We start from the raw sequence: 9,901 nt of genomic DNA on the forward strand, positions 1-9,901 counted from the left end.
TTAAGATCTATATATTTAATAACACAGAAACTATGCCTTATTACACTTATAAATAATGATTAATTACATTAAATGTTAACTCTTTCCAAAAACTAACATATAAGAATTAGAATAAAAAATGGTGTAATTAGCTTATTAAATTCTGCGAATAAAATGAACAAATGCAGTTTTTTGGGGTGTACCTCTTTCAAATTGGTATTTAAAAAATGATGATAACATGATGGCCCACCTGGAGAAAATCGCGAAGACAATCTCTTTCCTTACGCTTCAATTTCACAAAATAAATTTGTGCATGAATGCCATTGTCCAGACACTTTAATGTTGCAGGCCCACACAAGATCCCTGCACATGGGCTCACCTTCTATTTCACGTGGCCTATCCACGTGGAAAGACTCCATCCACTTCAATAGATTTGATGCGAATTAAAATGGACATGTGGCGAGCCAATTACGTTGTGCGCATATCAACAAAGCCAAATGCGTGCAAAAGAAAATAAATTGAACAAAGCCAAAAGTAGGAAAAATGAAATAAAATGCGCGCGAGATGAGATGAAATGCCGAAGGGAAGGGAAGGGAGGGAGAAAAATAAATAGGAGGTTGGTTGCAGCCTTCAAGTGGGGAGGCGTGAAGATGGGGGATTGAAAGCATGCCCAAGGTGGTTCATTTCAAAGGGAGGGAGAAAAGTAAAGTAATTAGGAGGTTAGGTTAGTTGCAACCTTCAAGTGGGGAGGCATCGACGGTAGGCGGGAGGGGATTCAAGGCATGGCTTTGGAAACGATTCATTGAAGAATCGTGTGATGTGTGTTAACCCCAGTGTCGAATCGAATCACATGGATACATGCTTTGGTTCGTCATATCATATTAACGAGCTCTGGGATGAAGACTTGTGGTCCTTCGACATCGAGGAAGCCGATCTTGAATATGTCCAATATTGCAAAGATAAGAATTGTAACCATGAAAAAATTGTCATACACAACACAAAACTACACTACACTAGAGCATAATACTGGGAGTCGACCGCTGGAGAGAGAGAGACTTGTCCCATTAGTCTCAAATCAAAACAAAATGTTGTAATTACCAACTTATGACATCTCAGTACTGTTATGACGTCTCAATACTAGTATGAAAATACACCATATGACTGGAAACGATTCAACCACAGAGACATCACTGCATTGCACAATAGGCTCTAGCTCTGTTAACCAATTAGAATAAAAAAATAAAATTGAAATACTTTAAAAAATAAATTGATTTTTTATTATAATGATAACATTACAAATTTTTGTTTAACTTTTGGTCAAAGAAGAATTAATTCAAGGTCAACACTAATAAGAAGAACCAATATTTTATTTTATTTTTCCATAGTTTTTTTAACTATTTTTGGAAAATATATATTGGAGAATAGATTATTGTAATCCAATCCCAGTATGGAAGAAATGTTGTAATGTCTTATTATGTTAAATAAATATTTTGACTTTGGTCAAATAAGAAAATCAAATTATTTAAAATAAAATTAAAATTAAAAAATTATAACAAAATTATGCTTATTATAAGTATTGTTACGATAGTTAGATAAAATTGAGGTCATAAAGTTAATTTATCATTGGTAGTTTTTGGGCTTCATATTTTAAGAACCCATGGTTTTGTTTATCTATCTATCTATCTATATATATATATATATATATATATATATATATATATATATATATATATATATATATATAGCGTAGATCCATCTTAATTCTAGATCTATCAAGCATCGAGCTAAAATTATATACTTATGATAAAATGATTATATAATATATTAACAATATAATATTAATTAACTTAATCAAATATTTGTAATTTGTTTAGAAAGTTTAAATTAAAAATACTCGGTAATGCGATCATGAATTTATGATATAATGTTAATGAAGTCATAATTAATAATAAGATATAGCATGTCAAACTAATAATAGTGTTATTGAGATTGTGAACCACTCATGTTTTAAGATAATATCACTCAAGCTTAATAGTGTAATTTTTGAATATAAACTTTGATATATTATTGAAGGGAAAAAAAAATATTAAAGTTACGGTGAAAGAGTCAAAGAATTGTGTAAATTGATTTGATAATATTGAATGAAGATAGAAATGCTAATACACGAAATTTAAGGAAAAATGCATAAAATTTTAAGAGTAACATAACATTGTATATATATAAAATTTCAGCAAAATAGAATATAGTCTTAAAGTGCCATTTTTTGGAGTTTTTGGCAAATTTCTAGCTAGAATTTGGTGAAAAAATTTGTGGCCAAATCTTGATTTGTGTTGTTTGAATTGTTTTTTTGTACTGCATTTATAGATTCAACACCCTCAAAAACCCGAGCACTTTTATTGTGAAGATTTCACCTATCAAACTTGATTTCAATAAATGAATGTCCACTGACCTCTAGACAAATTATATTGGAAAAACTTTCCAAAAAGTCTCACTTAAAGAGTAGTCCAAATAGAATTCAAGATGTATGTAAAGTTTTTTTTTGGTCAATTTCATCTATGAGGATTTAAACTTTGAATATCATAGTTTACATTATATATCATAACCATGGACATGATACAAATAAAGATTTTTAAAATATGCATACAAACACCTTTTTGAAATGCAATATACACATTTTTCAAAGCATATGCATGTTTTTAAGGTAATAACTAATATGGAGATCAAAAAATAAAAATTGATTGGCATACCATTTTAAGGTTTAAAATGCATGCTTTTACATGAATCCCATTGCGTGGACAAATTCACATGGAATAGAGTAAAATGCATGCTTTTGGTGGACATGAATCCTATTGCCTGGACAAACTCACATGGAATAGAGGAAAATTTGACGTACAATTAGAGTGGCACAAAAGCATCACAACATAGCATATGAATTAATATACCATAAAATACATTATATATATGGTCATTAGAATTGTCCTATAAACTTGATAGGAATAAGTTTTTCAAAATATACATACAAACACATTTTTGAAATGTAATATACATATTTTTCAAAACATATGCATGTTTTTAAAGCAATAACTACCATGGATATATATATATATATATATATTTGCTGAAGCAAGCGCCGATCCTTCTATTTCATTAATCCAAAAGAAAAATTACATATTGTACAAAAAATCCGATCCTTTACAAGAACTCAGGAAAAAGGAATCCCTGCCAATGACAAAGACCCCCCACCCTACTACAGAGATCACCAGACTTATGAGAAACAAACATGGAAAGGCAACAAGAACCCCCACCCACTAGGGAAGTTTCGAAAAAAACACACTCCCCGGAGCCGACAAACGACCACAGACACCCCCGACCACGCAATACCCACACACCACGAAAGAGGGAAAAGACGCGCCAAACAGGATGAATGGATAAAGCCCACCTGGCCCCACAAAACAACACGTTCGATCCAAACCGTTGATCCTGGCTACTGGATCCAACGGCCAAGAATCATATCGCACAACCTAACATGGCTGAAAGATAGTGCGCGATAGAGGGCGGTTTCAAGTCAACTACCTTGCCACGTGTTGCAATCCCTATGGGATCACTCTCGAAACTAAAAAACCACAAACCACTCATGAATCGTGCGATCTCTGGAAAACTGACCAGGGTGTGGTTTTCAAGCTCGAAAGCTGAAAGGGGGAACATTCCAGCTGCCGGAAAAACTAACCTCGCATTCTGCTTGTTCCTACTACGGAACCTGAACCCGATACTTTGCTTGTTTGGGAAAAGAACTCGCAAATTTTCTTTCGAAAAACTAGGGACCCCGTTCAACTGACTCTGGGATAAAAGAGACATAACTTAGCTTGCCCTTCTAGTAAGTACATACTGATAAGTTGTGTATGTTATTTCCAAAAAAATCAATGCATGCTTGTCATCCTGGCCTGATATTGAAACATTTCTCTGTCTTCCGCAGCTTGTTCATCGCAGAGAGCCTTTAAACGGTTTTGAGTTATCTCTTGCTACTTTTTTGCCATCCCGCAATCTGCATTGTTCACACCTTGGTTGGCCAGAAGGTCCGCTAGTTTATTGGCAGATCGTCGAACATGATTGAAGCTAACCGTTCGAAGCCCCTCGAGGTGAACTTGGATTCTTTTGTAGATCTGGATTAGTTTCCAGTGATTAGAGACTGTCTCTGGCCGAGTACCACAATTGATTCTTTTCACAGAGTTAATGGTAATCCCTGAGTCTGCTTCTACAATGACATTTGAGCGATGGTTCTAGATTAGAAACTCTAGACATTGTTCCAAAGCCATTAATTCTGCCATATTATTTGTGGTTCTTCCTAAATGGCAGTGGAAGATAAAGATAATACTGCCCTCTTCATCTCTTAAAACTCCTCCAAAACTAGCTGTTCCCGGGTTGCCTTTTGAAACCCCATCAATGTTGTATTTCAGATAGCCTTTCGGTGGAGGTTGCTAGAAATCCTTCTCTGTATCCATAGCTATGTCCTTCCTGATTAGTCCTTGGGGAATAATCCCTTTCATTCCCAGTTGTCTGAGAATTCTCAGCTCAGTCTCAGAGGGGGGATTTTTGGGGAGATTGTGTACTGTGGTGCTAACTGTCTCTCGGAGCTGTTTTAGGATCAGATCAAATAGACGATGAGGGATAGACTTTTCATTCTTGAAAATTATTTTATTCCTTTCTTTCCAAACATTCCAGATAATGAAGCTTGGCGTGAAGGCCCAGGCCAAATTAAGGAACTCATTCTCCGAATAGTTTCCTCTCCACTTGTTTAGGGTATTTGTGATACTACTTCTATCCCTATCTGTCTGTTGGAAAATGGTAGAGAAAGAATCCCACAGCCAGGTGGTGTAAGAGCAGCTGTTGAGAATGTGCTCCATAGTATCCTCCTACTCTTCACAGAGCTGGCATCTGGAAGGGCCCCATAACACCCCTTTTCCTAATGTTGTCTCAAGTTAAAATTTTCTTTGATGAACCAGCCACATGAAAAGCTTGATCTTCATCCAACCTTAGTGCTTCCAGAGGTGCTGCCAGGTCTTTTCTGGAACACTGGAATCAAGCCCAAGGAGAATACCTTTAGCTTCCTTAAGATTAAAGGTGCCTTTATTGTTATTGCCCCATCTCAATTAATCCTGCCCCTCTGTTACTAAAATCATCCTTTGTTTAAGCAAGCTCCCAAGAGCCTCTACTTTAATTTTAATGGGGCTATCATCTTTACAGTCAATTTTTCTCCAACTTCTCCACTTTTTGGAGATCTGAGCAAGATCCTAGAAATCATTAACTTTGTTTAACCCTTGGGAATATGTTTCCTGCTTGAGGCTTAAAAAATCCTCTATTAACAGCGTTGGTTCTTGTTGCCATTTGTCCTCCCAAAAGAGTGCAAGATCTCCTGCTTTGATGTCCCATAAACTGTTTTTTTGAACTAGGATTCTGTTTTCCCAGCTCTATTCCAGATGTGAGAGCCTTTTAAATTTCCAGAAATTCTTATGAGATCATTAGTGTGCCAAGAGCTAGCATATTTCTCTTTCGAGATCTTGTCCACTGGGCTTTTGGCTCTTGAACCCATCGCCACCAAAGCTTGGCTCCTAGAACTTTACTAAGAATCTCCTGATCATCCAAGCCTAGGCCCCCGTGGCTCTTGGGTTTACAGATTTTATCCCAAGAGACCAGGGCCCATTTCTTCCTTGTTTCTTCCTTTCCCCAGAGGAAATCTCTTTGGATATTCCTGAATTGCTCTAAAACACCTTTGGGAGCTGGCAGGGTTGATAACATGAAAACCTAGATAGATTGTAGAACCGCCTTTGTCAGAACCAACCTGCCTGCCAGGTTCAAGACTCTAAAGGTCCAATTTTTGACTCTGTCCTGCAACTTATTAAGCACCGGTTCCCAGATACTCTTGTGCATTGGTCTGGCCGTGGGAGGAATTTCCAAATACTTTGTGGGGAGGGTATCCCTTTGGAAGCCAAGAATTCTTGAAATATTTCTTTGAATAGCGATGTTAGTGTTTAAGAAGAAGATTTTTGACTTAGAGAGATTGACTTCCATACCTGTAGCCATGGCAAATTCCCTCAAGATTTGATTGTAGGCTGAAGCTTCTTTGACTGTGTGGATCCCTTGCAGCATGGTGTCATCTACAAATTGTTGGTGAGTTAGAGCTTGACCATTCTCAGATAATTGAAGACCTTTGATTTTGCCCGTTGCCTTGGCATGCTTAATGGACCTTCCAAGTCCCTCCATCATGAGAATGAAAAGAAAGGGAGAGAGCGGGTCTCCCTGCCTGAGGCCTCTAGAAGGAATGAATATCTTTGAGGGAGAGCCATTCACCAAAAGTGAAAAGCTGGAAGAAGTCACCAGAGCCATGACCCATCTGACACAGTTGTGGTCAAACCCAAAAGTAGTGAGAACCTCGTGTTCTGCCTGTTCCTACTACGGAACCTGAACCTGATACTTTGCTTGTCTGGGAAAAGACCCCGCAAATTTTCTTCCGAAAAACTGGGGACCCCGTTCAACTGACTCCAGGATAAAAGAGACATAACTTGGCTTTCCCTTCTAGTAAGTACATACTGATAGTTTGTATGTTCTTGCCAGAAAAATCAATTCATGCTTGTCATCCTGGCCCGATATTGAAACACTTCTCTGTCTTCTGCAGCTTGTTCATCGCAGAGAGCCTTTAAACGGTTTTGAGGTATCTCCTGCCACTTTTCCGCCATCCCGCAATCTGCATTGTTCACACCTTAGTTGCCCAGAAGGTCCACTAGTTTATTAGCAGATCGTCGAACATGATTGAAGCTAACCGTTTGAAGCCCCTGGAGGTGAACTTGGATTCTTTGGTAGACCTGGATTAGTTTCCAATGATTAGAGATTGTCTCCGGCCGAGTACCACAGTTGATTCTTTTCACATAGTTAATGGTAATCTCTGAGTCCGCTTCTACAATGACATTTGAGCGATGGTTCTAGATCAGAAAATCTAGACATTGTTCCAGAGCCATTAATTCTGCCATATTATTTGTGGCTCTTCCTAAATGGCAGTGGAAGATAAAGATAATATTGCCCTCTTCATCTCTTAAAACTCCTCCAAAACCAGCTGTTCCCGAGTTGCCTTTTGAAGCCCCATCAATGTTGTATTTCAAATAGCCTTTCGGTGGAGGTTGCAAGAAATCCTTCTCTGTATCCATAGCTATGTCCTTCCTAATTAGTCCTTGGGGAGTAATCCCTTTCATTCCCAGTTATTTGAGAATTCTCAGCTCAGTCTCAGAGGGGGGATTTTTGGGGAGATTGTGTACTGAGGTGCTCGCTGTCTCCCGGAGCTGTTTTAGGATCAGATCAAATAGACTATGAGTGATAGATTTTTCATTCTTGAAAATTATTTTATTCCTTTCTTTCCAAACATCCCAGATAATGAAGCTTGGTGTGAAGGCCCAGGCCAAATTAAGGAACTCATTCTCTGAATAGTTTCCTCTCCACTTGTTTAGAGTATTTGTGATACTACTTCTGTCCCTATCTGTCTGTTGGAAAATGGTAGAGAAAGAATCCCACAGCCAGGTGGTGTAAGCGCAGCTGTTGAGAATGTGCTCCATAGTCTCCTCCTGCTCTTCACAGAGCTAGCATTTGGAAGGCCCCATAACACCCCTTTTCCTAATGTTGTCTCAAGTTAAAATTTTCTTATGATGAACCAACCACATGAAAAGCTTGATCTTCATCCAACCTTGGTGCTTCCAGAGGTGCTGCCAGGTCTTTTCGGGAACACTGGAATCACGCCCAAGGAGAATACCTTTAGCTTCCTTAATATTAAAGGTGCCTTTATTGTTATTGCCCCATCTCAATTGATCCTGCCCCTCTATTACTAAAATCATCCTTTGTTTAAGCAAGCTCCCAAGAGCCTCTGCTTTAATTTTTAATGGGGCTATCATCTTTGCGGTCATTTTTTCTCCAGCTTCTCCACTTTCCGGAGATCTGAGCAAGATCCTAGAAATCCTTAACTTTTTTTAACCCTTGGGAATCTGTTTCCTGCTTGAGGCTTAAAAAATCCTCTGTTAACAGCGTTGGTTCTTGTTGCCATTTGTCCTCCCAAAAGAGTGCAAGATCTCCTGCTTTGATTTCCCAGAAACTATTTTTTTGAACTAGGCTTCTGTTTTCCCAGGCTCTATTCCAGATGTGAGAGCCTTTTACATTTCCAAAAATTCTTATGAGATCATTAGTGTGCCAAGAGCTAGCATATTTCTCTTTCCAGATCCTTGCCCACTGGGCTTTTGGCTCTTGAACCCATCGCCACCAAAGCTTGGCTCCTAGAACTTTACTAAGAATCTCCTGATCATCCAAGCCTAGGCCCCCGTGGCTCTTGGGTTTACAGATTTTATCCCAAGAGACCAGGGCCCATTTCTTCTTTGTTTCTTCCTTACCCCAGAGGAAATATCTTTGGATATTCCTGAATTTCTCTAAAACACCTTTGGGAGCTGGGAGGGCTGATAACATGAAAACCGAGATAGATTGCAGAACCGCCTTTGTCAAAACCAACCTGCCTTCCAGGTTCAAGACTCTGAAGGTCCAATTTTTGACTCTGTCCTGCAACTTATTAAGCACCGGTTCCTAGATACTCTTGTGCATTGGTCTGGCTGTGAGAGGAATTCCCAAATACTTTGTGGGGAGGGAATCCCTTTGGAAGCCAAGAATTCTTGAAATATTTCTCTGAATAGCAATGTTAGTGTTTAAGAAGAAGATTTTTGACTTAGAGAGATTGACTTCCATACCTGTAGCCATGGCAAATTCCTTCAGGATTTGATTGTAGGCTGAAGCTTCTTTGACTGTGGGGATTCCTTGCAGCATGGTGTCATCTACAAATTGTTGGTGAGTCAGAGCTTGACCATTCTCAGATAATTGAAGACCTTTGATTTTTCCCGTTGCCTTGGCATGCTTAATGGACCTTCCAAGTCCTTCCATCATGAGAATGAAAAGAAAGGGAGAGAGCGGGTCTCCCTGCCTGAGGCCTCTAGAAGGAATGAAGATCTCTGAGGGAGAGCCATTCACCAAAATTGAAAAGCTAGAAGAAGTCACTAGAGCCATGACCCATCTGACCCAGTTGTGGTCGAACCCAAAAGCAGTGAGAACCTTCTTGATGTAAATCCAATTCACCTTGTCATATGCTTTGGCAATATCCAATTGCATGATCATCCCCGCCTGCCTTTTACTGGTAAGCGTGTGAACCACCTCATGGGCTTGAATAATGTTATTTAAAATTTTTCTGCCCTCCACATAACCTGCTTGTTCCTCTGACACTAAAGAAGGAAGGAGAGGTTTTAGTCTATTAGCCACTACCTTGGATATTATCTTGTATACCACATTACATAAAGCTATGGGTCTATACTTATCTGCAGTTTGAGCTGAATCCTGTTTGGGGATCAAGGAGATGAAGGAGGTGTTGAGGGCTTTCAGGATAGTTTTGCTACCCTTGAATCCTCCACCACATTCAAAATATCCTGTTTGACAATATGCCAACAAGCTTTAAAAAAATCCACATTGAAACCATTCGGGCCTGGTGCTTTGCAATTCTGCATGTCTTTGAGAACCTCGCTGACCTCCTCTTCAGTAACAGGTCTATTGAGGTTAAAATTGTCCTCTCTAGACACCAGCTTAGGGATATGCCTTATAATTTCCCTGATGGATTGTTCCCTGTCTGGATTGTTTTCCTGAGTGATGTTTCAGAAATGCTGAACAAGCACAGCTTCAATATTCTTATGAGTGTTCTGAAGCTCCCCATTCTCGTCCTTTATCGTAGAGATTTTGTTGTATGCTCTATTAGCCATAGTGGATCTGTGGAAAAATCTTGTATTCCGCTCTCCTTCCTTGAGCCATTGAACTCTAGACTTTTGCCTCCAAAATATTTCCTCTTGTTTGCATAAATTTT

This window comes from Pinus tabuliformis, chromosome 4_2 (assembly GCF_031772625.1).
Source record: "Pinus tabuliformis cultivar Carrire ecotype Pingquan chromosome 4_2, CPIR1, whole genome shotgun sequence".
NCBI classification, from domain to species: Eukaryota; Viridiplantae; Streptophyta; class Pinopsida; order Pinales; family Pinaceae; genus Pinus; species Pinus tabuliformis.